The sequence below is a fragment of the Epinephelus fuscoguttatus genome, linkage group LG14, assembly GCF_011397635.1.
Source record: "Epinephelus fuscoguttatus linkage group LG14, E.fuscoguttatus.final_Chr_v1".
Taxonomy (NCBI): domain Eukaryota; kingdom Metazoa; phylum Chordata; class Actinopteri; order Perciformes; family Serranidae; genus Epinephelus; species Epinephelus fuscoguttatus.
Genome location: NC_064765.1, coordinates 32,623,474 through 32,639,987, shown reverse-complemented (window position 1 = coordinate 32,639,987; position 16,514 = coordinate 32,623,474). Strand labels below are relative to the sequence as shown.

General features: G+C 40.8%; 1 protein-coding gene across 2 annotated transcripts in view; it reads right to left on the bottom strand.

The window, feature by feature from the left end:
* lrfn5a (leucine rich repeat and fibronectin type III domain containing 5a) overlaps window positions 1–16,514 on the bottom strand; it is a 180,577-nt gene that overhangs the window by 94,577 nt on the left and 69,486 nt on the right. The window contains exons 1-2 of one of the 2 annotated variants that reach the window (XM_049595359.1): window positions 9,337–9,419; window positions 2,692–2,801 (exon numbers count right to left, since the gene is read on the bottom strand). The gene's annotated coding sequence lies outside the window, so the exon portion shown is untranslated. Of the gene's footprint in view, window positions 1–2,691; window positions 2,802–9,336; window positions 9,420–16,514 lie in introns of those variants that run through there. The other variant, XM_049595358.1, reaches the window with a different exon arrangement.

The following is a 16,514-nucleotide window of genomic DNA, read 5'->3' as shown; positions in this document are numbered from 1 at the left end:
TAGTGCTAAGGTTGAAAAGATACAGAGATTACAGATTAGACGGACAGACAGATAGACGGACAGACAGATTCTTGACTCTTTCTTCATTTGCCCACTTCTACCTTCTAATTCCCCCCCTCTCTGTCTCTCCTCCCCCCACGTTCCCCCTCTTTCCTCTCCTCCTGCTGCCTTCTAGCTGAGTTCAGCAGTCAGCCGCATCCCAGAGGGACATATCGAGGTTAGAAGTGTAGATCTAACAGTCAGCTGAAGGGAGGAAAAGAGAAAGCAGACTAGGGAAAAGAGAGAGAGCAGATCAGCAGCAAAGTCTCAAGGGGTAGGGAGGTTAAAGGTGGGTTTCTGACAGAGAAAGCCCATATGAAGATGACAAGCTACCATATTCCCGCCTGAGAATATTAGTGGGGAGATAAGAGGCGATGAGAAAAGAGGAGTGGGGGGAAAAGTGGGTGAGCCTGAAACATGTAAAGATTTATTAACAAGAAGAAGAGCCATCATACAGTGGTCAGACCTAAAGCCTCGCTAGCTTGATTCCCATAGCCAAGCCTGGCACAACCTGGTTTCATTGACAAGTGAGCCTGCCTTATTTCCACTACGGTGCAACCACAGCTGGTCTAATTTCCACTGCAAACTCACAGAGAACCAATTAAAACTATCAGGTTCCCACTAAAGGGCCAGATAAAGTCAGATGTAGCCAAAACACTAATGTAGTTTCCACTAGATTTCCATATCCACTACAAGGCCAAGCTAAGGTACTCTGGTGACAGGTCAAAGCCTGCTGCTTTGACCGGGATGTAGCCTGATTTCCTTGACTACTGTGGCTAAGCAGCATGAGAGCCTGGTTTCTACTCTCAGGAAAGAAAGGCTAGTCTGTCCTCCATTAGAGCATATCTCAGTTGGAAAGAGTTTAATCCCAAGAGGAACAAACTTTTGTATCAAGCAGCTGCAGCACAGCAGAATTATTAAAGGAGTAAGTTAACATTTAGGGGAATACACTAAAGTCTCTCTCTATCTGTACACTAAACAGAGCCAGGGGGAATTTAGTCTTGTACAATAACAATTTTACAAGACAAACACTCGCCAAACAAGGGTTTTACCTGATAATATTAACAAAAGAAATAGACAACAGAATCTCAAGTGGTCAGTATTTTCTGAAAAAGTTTTACACCCAAAGTGTGTAATTTCTGCTGTTTCTGAATCAAAATAATGACAAACGATGGACTCTGATAATGTCATGAAGTAACATCTAACTTGACTCAGGCAAAAATCATGTTCAACAGGTTTAATTCGAGTTATGTTCATTCCTGTTATGTCATATTATTGTAATAAAATAGTAGCAAGTCAGTTATGGTAACTTGCTAACTTAGCATTAACATTTGATGAGCTGACTATACAGCTACCATAGCTCACGCTATGTGGCAAATTCAGTTGTGGGAAAGCCCAGTGCTGTTTTTTTGTCATCAAAACAGTTAAACTCTAAAAATAACTTTATGACAAAGTTAAATTAATGTTATGTTTTAACACTGCCATAACAATGGCTTGGTGGTTGGTCTGGTCTTCATCTTTTTCTACTACTTCTTCTTGTCTTCAATGGTGGGTGGGAACTAGTGTTTAAGGTGCACTAGCACCCAACTCACCCAGTGTATGCTTGGTTAGATCATATTAAACATTTATTATATTTCTATTGAGAAAAATTATATTGAGATACGTATTGGTATCTTTGTAGCGCACAGCCCTACTTAGCATACAGACATAAGAGTTGTATCAATCTTCTCATCTTACTATATAATGACAAAAACTCTGTGTGTGTGTGTGTGTGTGTGTGTGTGTGTGTGTGTGTTCCATGTTTTTCTCCTCACTGACTTGGTCAATCCATGTGAAATTTGGCACAGTGGTAGAGGGTCATGGGAGGATGCGGATGAAGCAATAATACATCACTTGGCCAAGGGGGGGCCCTATAGCAACCGATTGAAATTGCAAACTTTGAATGGTCATATCTCATGCCCCGTATGTCGTAGAGACATGAAACTTTGCACAGAGACGCCTCTCCTCATGAGGAACAAATTTGCCTCAAGAACCCATAACTTCCGGTTATATAGATTTTCCGCCATTTTGAATTTTTTGAAAAACACTTCAAATCGATCTCTTTCTAGGAAGTTTGACTGATCTGCATGAAACTCAGTGAACATAATCTAGGGACCAATATCTAAAGTTCCCTCTTGGCAAAAGTTGGAAAACTTACTAAAACTGAGCTTCTATAAGGCAATGAATATTGTGGAGGGCGTGGCTCATCACATAAAGGTGTATAACATCTCAAGGGTTTCACCGATCACCACGCAACTTTATCTAGGCCTAACCGCCATATCAATTTTTACTAAACTGACTGGAGAAATTTAACTCTAACTGGCAACTGGGTGGCGCTATAACAACAGGAAAATGCTTAAAAAATGGCTAAAATGTGACAGATCGCTGTGGTTCCCCCTGTGGCCCAATGTTGTTGTTTTTTTCTAATTTTTCGTATGACTAAGTCATGGTATGGTATGCTGTACTCAATGGGTATGGACTAGTCTTAATTTAAGCTAGAAAGCAAATCGGTGTCAAAACGTCTTAACTACTCCTTTAAGCAAATCAGTAAAAAAATCACACACACACACACACACACACACACACACACATGCATGCACAAAAGTACCTTACCTTCAGGGATGTAAAAGTGGATAACACTCTTCTTCAGGATTCACATGTTACCACGGCTACAAATCATGGTTGTGGGTAAAGGTCCAGAATCTTCTTTCTGATTTTACTCACTATAGAAAAACAGAGGAACAAAAAAGGTATTCAATATTGGACTCAGAAAGTAATAATTCAACAACAAAAAAACCCTTTTGACCAAGTGAATGATTTTCTGTCTCCACACCACAACCTGTTACATTTATAGTGTATTTACAGTGACTATACTTTTTTTTTTCTTTAACTTGGCCTACAGCACAGTAAAGGTGTAAAGAGTTCTCCAGCACTGACTGTGTTTCTAAGCAGCTTAATTATTAATAAACTGCTTGGTTAGCCTTTAGCTGAGAATAAAAGCGCTGCAACTGTGCACCATTGAACCAAGTGGAGGTATGCTAAGTTGAGAGCACATGTCCTATAGACCGATTGCCCCCCACACAGGCCTCACATGCTGTTGCTACCGGATATCAATGACTTGAACAACCCTTCCCATTGATCCAAAGATATCCCTCTTCCTTCCTTCCTCCCTTTCTCCCCCTTTTCCTTCCCCCTGTTTCTGTTCATCCTCCCACCCATCTCCTCTTTTATCCCATTTTCCTTATTGGATTTTCTCCTCTCCTCCCCTTTCCACGCCTCATGTCTTCCTTCTATCCTTTCCTCTCTCTTATTTTTTTCCAGCTTTTCTCCTTCAAAGGATAGAGGACACAGCTGAAACAAAGGCTGCTTCTATACTAGCTGAGCCAGCAGGATGAAGGGAGAGTGAGGCAGGGAGGGAGTGAAGGAGGGAAGGATCAAAATGAGGCAAGGAGGAAAAGAATGAGGGCAAAGAGTAAGGTGGAAGGGAGGGTGAGTAGGACGGGGTGCAAAGAGAATGAAGTGGGAACACGGGGATGGCAACAGCGCAGAGAGGGGGGGTGGGGGTGCTGAAAAGGGGAATAAATGTGAAAGTGAACAAGAGAAAGACGGAAGGAGATAAAGATAGATGCAGAGGAGAGTTAGAGATTGCTCTCGTATCAATAGCGCGGTGGTGTCTGGTTTCAACAGAATCTCACACACACACACACACACACACACACACACACACACACATACACACAAACACACGAAGAGTTATCACAGTCAGCCAATAAAGAAACCTGCCTAGAGCAGCACAAACACATGCACTCCATTTTATCACATGCAAAATATCTACCTTTCCTATATTTGCCCATAGGATTACTAACACAGGTTTGACTACCTGAACACTATTCATCATAGTGATCTCAACTGACATGAATGTATAACTACAGTGGCATAAAAACGTTATTTAAAACCTTCAAACTATTGGTCTTATCAGCCACACTGGACTTGAAAATACTGGATAGACAGATAGATAGATAGGCCCAGCAGATGGATAGATGGTATGAAGTGAATGATGGATAAGGTCTGTGATTTATGAATTCCCCACTCGCAGTATGACCTTGGCAAAACAGAAAAGCCATCACTAAAATTACACTGTATTAAATAAATAATAGAGCCTCTTTGTCAGCAAATCTGCAAAGAGCAGCACAAGTGATTGACTGGTGTTAATATGCAGGACCACACCCTGTACTGCTGCATGCAAGGCCATGAGCTTCAGCTGAGTGCTCATGCATGTACCGGATGGCATTATATACTATAACTTCGCTAGTTGGTCTCTTGTTTACAGGCTTTGCTGCCAAACAACACACGTTACTGAGTGATTGATTTTAATGAATTTATTATATGTGTTTATTTATGAACTCCTTCAGGATTTTAAATGACGTTCCACCCCGACTATGACCCTGAAAGACACACGACCAAAAATTGGACGGCGTTCCATCAATTTGCCTGCACAGCACAAACCAGTCCAAGGCCATTATGTAACTCCACACCATACTTTGTTTCGATGGCTATTTACAGACACAAACAGACAAATAAAAGTCATCTACCTAATCTCACATATCACTGCTTGAAATATACTATTTGAATTCCTATCTTCGTCACCATCAAACTCCTGTTTCTTTTATCTGACAATGGTAGCAGCAGCGGCATTAAACTTTGATGGAATTCATACCAGCACAAAGCATTAAAGTTGCACCAGAAAACATCATTACATAAACTGAGGGTCAATGGTTAGTTTCTTGCAGATTCCCAATGGGCAAAGACAACTGGTGCAGTCTAATGAGCCTGCGTCCCCAGGGTGAAACTACATAAACTCAGTTTAGGTCTGGACTTTGCAAGAGCGCATGTATCCTTTAATGAGCCTGGGTACCTGGGGTGACATGCCACAGCAGCTTCACTCAACATGGGTTCCTGAGGATGATGAAAGCCTTTTAAAGAATCCCCACGTGAAACAAGAATCACAATCGTGTCCACGGAAAAACGTCTCCTAAAAATAATTACTTTCAATTATTCAATATCTTATGTAACTCCAAAGTAGGAACAGATATAACTGGGCTGCACAGCTGCGGGACGTCTGCTGAATTACAGCTTGTTTATTCTTTGTTTCAGAGTTCACAGCATGGACAGTGTTTGGAGACTCTACGTCATACATTTATGTTTTGTGCTGTCACACTGAGGAGGTATGTACCAACCACATTTTATGACATTACATCATTTACAGGGTTGTAAAGATTTGACAGTGTGACACAAGTTGCATGGTGGCACATATTTACCAAATGGGAACATATTTCAAATTCAATAGACCTTTTTCTGTTTTAGTAGCCTATAAAGTATTACAGTGATCTGTGAGTAAAGGAACACACAATGTATGTGAGTGAATAAAATAATATTACAAAGAAATTACTTTTGAAATGTTTGAAGTCAAGACACTCAGAGGATTTTTCACTGGACTCTGGTCAGCTAGCATTATTGCCAAGCTGTGATGAACTGCTGTGGTCCTACTGTGATGGTAGCAGGGGGTACCATGGCCATCCTGTGATACCTTTAGCCGTGTCCTTGGCAGATAAATTCTGTGCCTTTTCCAGATCTCCGTCTGCACCCTCTCCCTACACTCCCTTTCTATATTCCACCACAATGAGTGCCATCCCAAGCCAATTCATGGGGAGTGGAGGTGTCTTACCCCCAATTTCCACATACTCCTTCAGCGACGCGCAGCAAATACGCTCCGACTCTAGTGAATAGCTGCATTTCCACAGCGAGTGGCGGGCAGTGTCTCTGGAGCGTCCAAGAAGCGACACGCCGCTCTGCTTCGTCGAAGATACGCGCCAGGTCTATTTTTTAGCGACTACGCTTCCATTTCACGTCAAGCCACGTAGCTCAGATCGCACCAAACTGGGAACGGAACGCACACAGCATCTGCTAAATTTCAAAATACAACACAATGCACGGACTACAAATTGTAAACTCTCAGTTTTTTGTGATGTGAACAGTAAGGCGATCTCAAGTTGAACATGTTTTCTCTCTTTCTCCTTCTGAATGAACTATTGTTCAGATTTTAATGCCTTAAAGTACGGCTGACCCAAAAAATCCTAAGCTTCGAAGCTTCGTTCGATGGCATGGGATTCGATTGTGGAAAAAAAAATTAAGCTTCGGTGCTTTTTTTTCCCCATTTTTTGGGGGGAGGCCTTAAACGCAACACTAACCCCCAACAGTCCGATACTGACAACGAGCACACTCAGAGCTGGCAGACATGTCCAAGAGGTCATCAGATGTGTGGTTGCACTTTAAAACATGCGCCAACAACCCCCAGAAAGCAGAGTGCCAAAAGCAATTGGCATATCACAACTCAACGACAAATTTGGGAAATCACTTGAAAAACGTAAGTAGTAACTTGTAGGCCTAATATGCATTTTCCAGTTCCACTGAGTCCGCTCTGAGTCTGGTGTCAGACACACTTCTGATGCTCTGAGTTGCGCATCTGTTTGATTGTGCTGCGGTATGCGCCGAGGGTTTTAATTGGGTGTTCAATCAAAAGTTAAACACTACTTATCACTGACCATTAGTGGTTTTTTGTTTGTGAATATTTTTATCTTAATTCTAGTGTTGAAAGAAACTACGTTTTCGCCATATATACAGTGGTGGAAAAAAGTTTTTGGACACCCTTAAAATTTTACACAATCTCAAATATTATCATGAAATATTTGTGGAAAAATCTTTTTTGTGTTTCAAAAGGTGTGGCTGCATTAGACAGATACAAACAAATACAAATTATATTTTTTTGTTTATTGTTTACAAGAAAAACTAACAAAACTAAATTCTTGACAGTTTCAATATGTCAGTTCTCAACATTGTCAGTATCAAAGTCAACAAATAACATAGAATGTGTTCAAAACTGAACAAAAAATAAATAAACCATCACATCATCAAATTAATATTTAGTAGTCCTGCCATTGGCACGTGGTAGAGCTCTAATCCTGGCTGGCATGTTCCCCACGAGCCTTTCACACTGTTGAGGGGTAATCTTGTCCCATTCTTCTTGAATTACTGCTTTTAATTCTTCTAAATTCTTTGGTTTATGCTTTGAAACAGACCTTTTGATAATCCACCACAGATTTTCAATGGGGCTCATGTCCGGGGATTGAGCTGGCCACTCTAAGACCTGGATACTGTGCTCCTGCAGCCAAGTTCTACTGGCCTTGGATGTGTGGCAAGGGGCATTATCTTGTTGAAACATCCAGTTTTTACCTCGACGGAACAGTGCACGCGCAGAAGGGAGCATGTGGGTTGATCAGGGGCTTCTTGATAGCCTTGTAGGACCTTAAGCCATGATCTAAAAGTCGGCCACGTACAGTGCGGGTGGAACACTGGACACCAGTTTGGTTTGACCACTGCTGCTGAAGCTCCTGTAATGTCATTCGGCGGTTTTGCCTGCACATGCGGCTCAGGATGCGGTCATTTCTTGCTGAAGAAACCCTTGGACGCCCAGATCTTGGTTTGTCTTCCAAGCTGTTGGTTCGTCTGTATTTCTGCAGAGTGTATCCAACTGCTGAAGGACTGCATCTGTACTTCCTGGCTATCTGGCGGCAGCTGTACCCTTCCTGGCTGAGAATCTTTATCTTCAGGCGTGTTTCCTGCGTTAGGTTCCTTGTTTTAGCCATTTTTGTGTCTGAAGAACTTTCAAATGTGCTGGCTTTATGTAGACACGAAGCTTGGCAACAAAAATTGTGTCTTTTAATAAAAAGAACGACCTTCATCACTGGTACCAAAATGACCCAATACTCAAAATTTCTTATGTATTTTTATGGAACCAATCAATTTTAAGTTTTTAATGGCTTTTTTAGGATTTATTTAGTATTTTGGCTGTGACTGTACTAAAAGAAATTGTACTTGAAGATGTAAGAGTGATTCTTAATGCAAATTTCACAAATGCATGGGGTGTCCGAAAACTTTTTTCCACCACTGTATATATTTTTTTAAGAGCTTCATTAATAGCAGTGTTCTGCAATATAAACAGATATGGACACATTCTGCATATTTGGTCAGTGGATCAATTATAAACAGGGACAAACAGAAAAAGCCTTCAAAGGCCTTCCAACAACTTCAAACAACTTCACACCCACAAGCTACATTTCATGTATTTAACAAATGTTAAAACAATAAGCCAACATATATAGATAGCTGTCTTCTCTCCAGTACAATGGAACTTGATGGCACTTGGCTTGTGGTGGTCTAAGCACCAAATTTGAAAAACTGAACAGCAGTGTCTCTTTAAAAAAGCATGACCTGGTTACTTAAGATAATCCACAGTCCTTGGTGTGAACAGTTTCATGGATCTATTTTCTTTCTACAGAACTACACCCAATATCACTGCACAGAAGGAAGCGTGCATCTACTCATAGACAAGAGGCTCGTACTCATAACAGCAAGAAATGTAATTATTAATGATGTTGTTCTTGGCTGAATTGTAATGTTAGCTATCTCAGTGGTGCTAGGTGAGTGAGCAATTGATACATACGCAATTGACAACATCCCTCCTCCCAGTAAGACAGCAACCAAGCTGACCCCCAGTATGTAGACTGAGTGGGATTAGTAACTCTAGTGCAATTACTGCATTTCAACTAGTAATCTCTAATGCCTTGCAGCCCAACACTGCTAATTATTCCTGTAAAATGAAGTTGTGGGCTTCAGACAGAAGATTAATTTGTAGGTAGCAAAGAAACAAAATCCAATATGACAAAAGCAAAATAAATTTATTTTGTTGCATGGTCCAGGTTTTTCACAGATGTGATATCAAAGACTCTCCTCTAACTTCCAACAGCTAAAAATCTGGTTATATCAGTATGTTACTAAACAGCACTTCATTATTGTCTGATCTTAAAATAAAAGTGGATATAGTATCACTAAAACTCAGTGTTTACCCAGGTGTGCAGGTTGTTTGTGTGGAAAGCACTTTGATTTTTCATTCAAGTCACTGAACAGTAAAACTCAGACCTGCACACCTGGAACACAGACACTCAAACCCATGTGTATACACACACGGTAAATCAGGAATGCAAAACAGATCTCTCACTCCCTTAAGCATGTACACGGTCCATTAGCTGCTATTAACTAAAACCATTAGCTCCTGTGTTTCAATATATGGGATACTGGATACCAAATACCAGTCTATGCAACACACAATAGACACACAAACACACATGCACATATACATACAGATGGAGCCAAGCCATATCCTTATGGAATCAAACCTCTGAAGCTTGTTTGGCGTGTACAGCTGCATGGATGTAAAACTGCCAAGCATGACAAACTCTATGCTTATGTGAGTGGGTGTGTGTATGTGTGTGAGTGAGTGTTTGTGTGTAATGGTTGACCGAGTCCATGGATAGAGCCCAGTGCCAGCCAGCCAGCAAGTCACTCTTCTGAATTATTGAAACAGGTCAGTAAGCAGGAGGAGAACAGTGTCTGTATGTGTGTGTGTGTGTGTGTGTGTGTGTGTGTGTGTGTGTGTGTGTGTGTGCCCGCATTTGCAATTGTCTGTCTGTGTATACCACTGCACTGCAGATTCACAGCTTAAGCTTTCTGTTCTCTCCATTACTGTATAGAAGGAATTAATGGTGCCTTCTATTTATTTCAAAGCCTATAAATGGAAAACAGGAACGGTGTCGAGTAGATTTTTGTACAAGTATAAAATACTGAAAACAGTGGATTAGGAGCTTTTAGCTGAGCTTTCTGAATACAGAACACTTAACAAAACTGTAAGGGAAACTGTAATGAACTTATTCATACATGGCAATATTAGTACAGATGATATTTAAAGGAATTCTTCATCCACAACATGACCATTGTTTATCAATTAATTACTATGTATTGTGTTAAATTCAGGAAGGAAACGTTGGTTTTCTCTCATGCCTCCATGGTGAACAAAGAATCCAAAAAAGCCAAACAATATTCATAAACTGAAGTAATCAGGGGCCACATTTAATAGCAGCAAAACTATATCAAAGCATCTGTACTTCCCCAAACATGCATTCTTGCTAAAGTCGTACCATTTAAAAACACTTCCGCCAACAAGTAGCACGCCCTGAACATGCCAGGGAACGCTGAGCCTGTTTATAATGAGGTGTTAAATCGTAACGTTTTAGCATAAATACATGCGTTTAGGGAAAGTATCCTCGTACAATGGTTCATATTATATCCTACACACATAACAGTTTGTATGATCCTACGATCCTACATTATCCTATGAATAACCTTCTCATGATTGGCTTTATGTATGTAACGTAAAGTTACATAACTAATATAAAGTTGCCAAGGTTCAACTTTGGAAAAACAACATGGTTGGGCACCTTTAGGCTTAGGAAAATAAAGCAGTCTGTCCTCACAAATTTTTCATATGTTTTCCTATGAAAAGCAGTGCACCCAAATTTGCACATATCCCATGTATTTTGAAAGACTGTGATCACGTGACCAATGTGCTGACAGCAGTAAACAAGGAAGCAGTCAAGAACACTTGTAAGGAGGCAGGTTGGGACGGTGGATGGGTCACAAAAATGGACTTTCACCCGGGACTTTGCCCTGGAATTGTGTGTTTGGATCTGTGTGAACGTTTCTTTTCCGAAATCAAACCACAGTAACTTTTATTGCCTAAACCCGACCTCTGTAACTTTACGTCAATTATGTAACTGTGTGTTAAGAATGTAACATCATTTGTGGGGTGGACTTGGATTATACTGCACAAGTTGTATGGGAGATTGTTAACAGATGTTTTGATAAAGTTTTGCTGGTTCTAAATGCGGGCCCTGATTACTTCAATTTATGAAAAATGTTTTTTTCCTTTTTGGATTTTCTTAAGGCATATGAGAAAAACAAAGTTTTCTTCACAATTCTAAGCAACATGCAGCAAGTAACTGATGTACAAATGGTCATTTAGCATTTGAAGTATTCCTTTAATAGTTCTTCAGAAGCCTCTCTGAGTTTTCAAGTATATCTGGAACAGCTTTACTGTTCCTCTCTTTGGTTGTCCTGTGTTGTTTTTTCCTTCAACCTCATAGAGCTAGCATAAATAGTTCCACAGAATAAATACCAAGGGTAACCAATGTTCCTAGATGAGATATATATAAAGGCGGCAGACAGAGCTTCTGATCTGTGCTGCTGTGATATTTAAAGCCACAGTGTGTAGAAATTTCTCCCATCTAACGCTGAAATCATATATTGCATTCAAACAGATGGCGCACTCTAGCGCCTCACTGTTTCAAACACGTATTGCAACAACTGTAGCCGCTGTGTACCAAAAAGCTATGATAACACTGATGAAACCATGTCATCCGATACTACATGGAGTATTCATTCAGGCTGCTACACAGACACACGCGACGCGAGTTGACAAACCCCCTCCTCACCATGCTGGCTGTGTTTACAACGTAGGACTGTTGGGGCAGATGTAAATTGAAACAAACCAATCACGTCTTGTCCTTTGACAACTGACAAGTGGCTCAACCTCACACACCTCATCCCTCTCCTCGCATTACTGCGCCGCTAACAGCTGTCAGTGGCCAGCGGCACTACTGCCGCATAACAAAGTCCCACTCTTTGAGCATAATGCAGGATCATGTATTATGCAGCATCATGGGAGACAGAATCCTCGTCGCCAAGAAAGTGCAAAAGGGAATCAAAAAGGCAGCGTGACCGGCAAAATAAAAAAAAAACAAGGGTCAGCATTGCGGTTGCCTTTCCCAGGTGGAGAGAGCTGCTGAAGGAGAAAGGTAATACAATCACAGGCCAGCGCTAACAGCGGCTAACAGCGGCTAGCGGCTAACAGCTAACAGCTAACAGCGGCGCAGTGATGCGAGGAGAGGGATGAGGCTGTTAGCGACTGGCCGCTAACAGCGGCTAACAGCCAACAGCGGCACTGGCCTGTGATTCCATTACCATTCTCCCTCAGCAGCTCTCTCTACCTGGGAAAGGCTACCCTGATGTGGGCCTTCGGTTTTTTTAATTCGCCGGTCATGCTGCCTTTTCTATTCCCTTTTGCGCTTTCTTGGCGACAAGGATTCCGTCTCCCATGATGCTGCATATGCATGATCCTGCATTATGCTCAAAGAGTGGGACTTTGTTTCAAATTTGCCAGGGTAGTAGCGAAGCGCCTCTTGCTCCTCTCCTTCGGCTCCTCAGTCACGCAGTGCTGGCCTGGCTCTCAACGAAAACGCCGAAGGCGGTGCTGTATGTCCCTTGCTGGCGGGTGTATTCTCAAGATGGTGAAACGTAATGGAACCCCACAGACGACTCACCCGCACAATGTACAAACAAATCCGAAATTCTCCTTTTACGAGAATAAGTCAGATTATTGGTGGATGTAATAGTACACCAGTGATGACATATTTATGAATGCAGACATCAATTTTTGCCAATAAACAACTGAAAATGTTACACAATGTCCCTTTAACACACCAGTGGAACAGATGTACAAACAAGTTGTTGCACTTTTCAGCACCTGAGCAAAAAATACAAGGATAATGCTCTTTGAGTACAAGCTGGGCTCTTTTGATTTTGTTTGAATACGCTCAGGTATTAGTTATAACATCAATGCACTGCAATAATTTCTGGAAAAATTCAGTTGAAAAAGCAGTATTTAATAAGTACAATTTCACAGCAATTACAAATGCCACTGCAAATTAACAGCTCAAACAGTAATCAAGGCACCTGGTGCATCTCAGAGATTAACAGAGACACAATAAAAAGAAGATGTAAAGTATTTAACTAAATCTTTTTTAATGTAACAAAGAATTAGCTGAGGTTGAGAAGGTATTTTGACCCAGGCTAAGTCAAGGCGGTTTTTATTGTTTTAAATCTGCTATTGGGGAGTTATTATCATCTGTGCTGACAATACAAAAGTCATGTGCAAAGTTAACTTATGTGTGTATAAAAACTACGTCTTTTCAGTTCTACCTTCAGATGAATGATTGCATGGTTCCTCTGAAGAAGGTTCTGCAGCCATTGCATGATGAGTGGGATAAAGGCTAAGCTATTTCTTTGTGAATATACAAGACCAACTTATCTAAGAACATTTGAAGCTGATGGGACAGAATTTGCACAAATTAGATGACGTGTGTTTGTTGTCTAAAGGCATTTGCATTTATACAACTCCTGGCCTGGAGGCCACCATTTTCCTATCACCATAAAGATGCTAATTGTTTTCTAACTTTGTTTTTTTTTTAATATTCTCCAATTGACACCTGTATTCTTTGCTTCTGTAAACCTCTCCAATGTCCCCTCAGTGGCAATAAAGATTGTACCGACTCAGCTTATCTTACAGATGCACTGAGTCATCTTTGCACATCAAGAGGTGTATAAAAAATGCAGATATGGATAAAAGTATACAGTGAATGAGTAAGGCTAATTAGTGCGGCAGTATGTTCGAGTCAAGCCTTTTCAGTAGAAACAGAGCACATTATGGCTCCCACATATTTACTCACACTAACTCATCCAGTCACTCTGACACACCACAGAGCTGGTACTGTACTACGGAGAGCACTTATAGAACTGAGGTGTGGTCAATCAGTGGTGGTCACACAGCTCAGCCTGCATTTCAGAGTGTGTGCCTGAGTAAGCAAACTGAATTCTGTGTGGGCGTAACATCGCTCGAAAGCTAAGACTTTCAGCAGCTGTGCAACTGGATTCAAGACAAATAATCCACATGCTCTTTGAACAAACACAAACACAAACACACACACACACACACACACACACATAAAAAAAAATAAAAAAACCCCATCAATATCAGACAACACAACAAACACCAGCTGTGGCTATGTTCAAATGCAGCTCAGTTACCCAGTAAACAGTGAAGTGCTGATTTATATATTGCCAGACAGAAGTGTGTAGTTTTGGTTTGGAAAACAGATAGCTGCATTTCGGCACTGACTTGGACTTGGCAACAGCCGACATCATCTCTGGATTTACAGTATTTTGTCATTTACCTATTCCTTGAGCAAACAAACAAAAAAATGGCAAAGCCTGATTATTTTCCTTAAAGTGTTATTCACACCACACCACACTACTTCAGTTCAACACATTCACCAGCTGTGAAAACCAGGAAACTGCTATTATAATAATGTTTCAATGCAAAGCCAAACAGTGCATCGGGCTGACAGGACTTCACCGGGGCTAAGACTAATGGTTGCTTACGGAATCACTACAGTTCACAAAGACTATTAATGTAGAGTCTGACTGCACTGTCTGCATGACATGGTAATATTTGGTTTATGTAGGACAGGAGTGCCCAGTAGCTACTGAGTGTTTTTTTGTTTTCTTTTTTTACTTTACTGGGTGCTTTTTTGTCCTGATCCTGAAATCAGTGGTTATGTATTCACTTCAGGGTTTATGTTAGTTGGCATATGCCGGCTTTTGGCAGGTATCACGATAGATCAGATAAAAATATCTGGTTAAAATGTACTCTGGAAAATCTGCCAAATAAGTAAATGAATTAATTAATAGCTTATTAAACAACCTAACGGTGTGATTTATATGATACTGTGCCATGAAAACTTAATATAAATTTGTATTTTGCAGACCATATTTGGGGATTTATTACCAATAGATCTATTTATCCACCGAAGCAGCACAAGGTGTGGCCCTGCCTCTTCAGAGTATCAGCGGCAGTCGCAACCCTCCTCTTAGCGCACTCGTGGTAGTTAGATGTAGTCAGGTTACAGTGTTACGGATCACATTCTCTCTAGGAAGACCTTCAACACCTTGCAGGTTTCCTGGCAGAACAAATTGGTGGATAGAGGACTTGATGATTAACAGTTATGCTTGGCACATAACTTGTACCTCTGCTACTAAACCAACACACTGTCACTCTGACCTTGTTACATATTGACGTTTGGTCAGTGGTTCACTGCAGTTCAAATGTAGGCTATTTCAGGTGGTTTTTCTATAGGCTACGACTGGAATTCTGGAATATTACCAGCCATATTGCCCATCAAGAAAAAGTCTCTAAACTCAGAACTCTAAACTCTGATTCAGTTGTCAATGCAATTTAACTCAGTTTTTGTCAGAAAATTAAATCGTTTTGCAAGTTTCTGTGACTTTGAGGAAATTAGCATCCATTGATGTTAATTATGTAATGCTGGCATCAAATGCATAGTACTAGCTTGCTAGCTAGCTGGCTGTATCCCCAAAAGGGTGACTCATTTCATCTGCAGAAATGAAATCCTGCTTGAGTAGTAACAATATTTTTACTGACAATTTCAGCCTGGGTTTCTCTGAATGCAGTACGAGCCTTTGTGCATCATTCAATTTGGAATATCTGTGCTTGAACTTCAACCATTTACATTCACAAGAGCGGATGCCTCTTAATAAGCATTCTTATGCCTGACGAGCCAATCATAACAGTGGGTGTTCCCTAAATGCATGATGATCCATGCACTGTACATTGTACCTCAGCCGCAAATGTCAACCCAATGGTGTTTGTGGTTCAAAAGTCAGGATCACTGAAGTCATTAGGATTTATCTTCTGGGGACAATGAATGTCTGTACTCAAGATATTTCAGTATTTCAACAACTAGAAAGAAAAAGTACCCAATATATACCATTGAAGAGAAAAAAGCAGCACATTTGAGAAGCTGTATTCATAGACTGCTCACAATTTATATTTTAAAAATGACTCAAACAAGTAACTAAAACAATCGTCCAAATCGACCAATCGTTAAAGCCCTGATAAGGACGTAGCCTTGAGCAAAAATTAGAAGTCATGAAAGCTGAAAAAGGAGTTTTATAAGACTCTTTCAATCTCTCATAATGTGTGTAAGTTTTTGAATGTCAAAAAAAACTCTACTGATGCCCATCTCCAATAAATTAAAAAAATCAAAAAAAACAACAACAACAAAAAAAAAACAGGGTCGCTGACATCTGGGAGTCATTTTTCATTATTCAGTGCCTCACATCATGCTTTTTTATTTCACATGGCTCTGTGTAAAAATGTAAACACCAGATGACAACACACTGTGTGTGTGTGTGTGTGTGTGGTGGGGGGTTCTCTCCGGCTGGAACATCTTTCATCTCTGCATCTGTCATTCATTCTCCACCTCATCCCTCTGTCTCTGTGACTGCACCCCACCCCTCCCCTCTCTCTCTCTCTCTCTCTCTCTCTCTCTCTGCCTATCTATCTATCCATCCATCTCTGCCCACCCAACTCTCCCTTCCCATCATCCCTCAGTGCATCTGGCTCTATCCACCCCCTTAGCTGCGCTGTCATGGTGGAAACCCAAAGTGTGTTGGAGGAAGATCAAACCCCTCTTTGTATTGTGCGTTTCAAGATTTAAAACCACAGTAAAAACCTAACTACACAGCATTCAAGCTCCCTTCTAAACTTTATTCTCACATTTATCCAT